The sequence below is a fragment of the Cicer arietinum genome, chromosome 1 (genome assembly GCF_000331145.2).
Source record: "Cicer arietinum cultivar CDC Frontier isolate Library 1 chromosome 1, Cicar.CDCFrontier_v2.0, whole genome shotgun sequence".
NCBI lineage: Eukaryota > Viridiplantae > Streptophyta > Magnoliopsida > Fabales > Fabaceae > Cicer > Cicer arietinum.
In genome coordinates this window covers 39450253-39450846 of record NC_021160.2, presented here as the reverse complement: position 1 = coordinate 39450846, position 594 = coordinate 39450253, and the positions used below count along the sequence as shown (strand labels likewise).

Sequence of the window (594 nt, the reverse complement as noted above, 5' to 3'; positions counted from 1 at the left end):
AGTTATGGGTGTGCATTTTACAGCGCTTTCTCAAAAAAGCGCTCTAAAATGCACACCCATAACTCATATATGGGTGGGCATATTACAACGCTTTCTCATAAAAGCGCTGTAATATGCCCACCCATAACTCATATATGGGTGTGCATATTACAGCGCTTTCTCAAAAAAGCGCTGTAAAACGCCCACCCATAATTTCATATATGGGTGTGCATATTACAGCGCTTTCTCAAAAAAACGCTGTAAAATGCGCACCCATAATTTCATATTATGGGTCTGCATTTTACAGCGCTTTTCTTGTACATTTTACAGCGCTTTCTCACGAAAGCGCTGTAAAAGGTGCACCATTAAAGCGCTTTAGAACAACATTTTACAGCGCTTTTTAAAAAAAGCGGCTGTAAAATGTGTGTGTGTGTTTTTTTTTAAACCCTGTAAATTAATTATTTGAAATGAAAAGCGCTTTTTAGCTTTTTATGGCATTTTTTTAAAAAAGCTGTCTGGATCGAGTTTGAACATCGACATCTTATGCGGAGACAAGAATGAGTATTTATTTGACAGTTTCCTCGTGCACACGACCTTCTCGTACAAAAACCTTCA

The 594-nt window shown here is 37.7% G+C and overlaps 1 non-coding gene across 1 annotated transcript; it reads right to left on the bottom strand.

Moving 5' to 3' along the window:
• Positions 1-124, bottom strand: LOC113785195 (small nucleolar RNA SNORA69). Its single transcript, XR_003471351.1, has one exon. It is a non-coding gene; the product is annotated as a small nucleolar RNA SNORA69 (small nucleolar RNA).
• Positions 125-594: the final 470 nt, after the last annotated feature.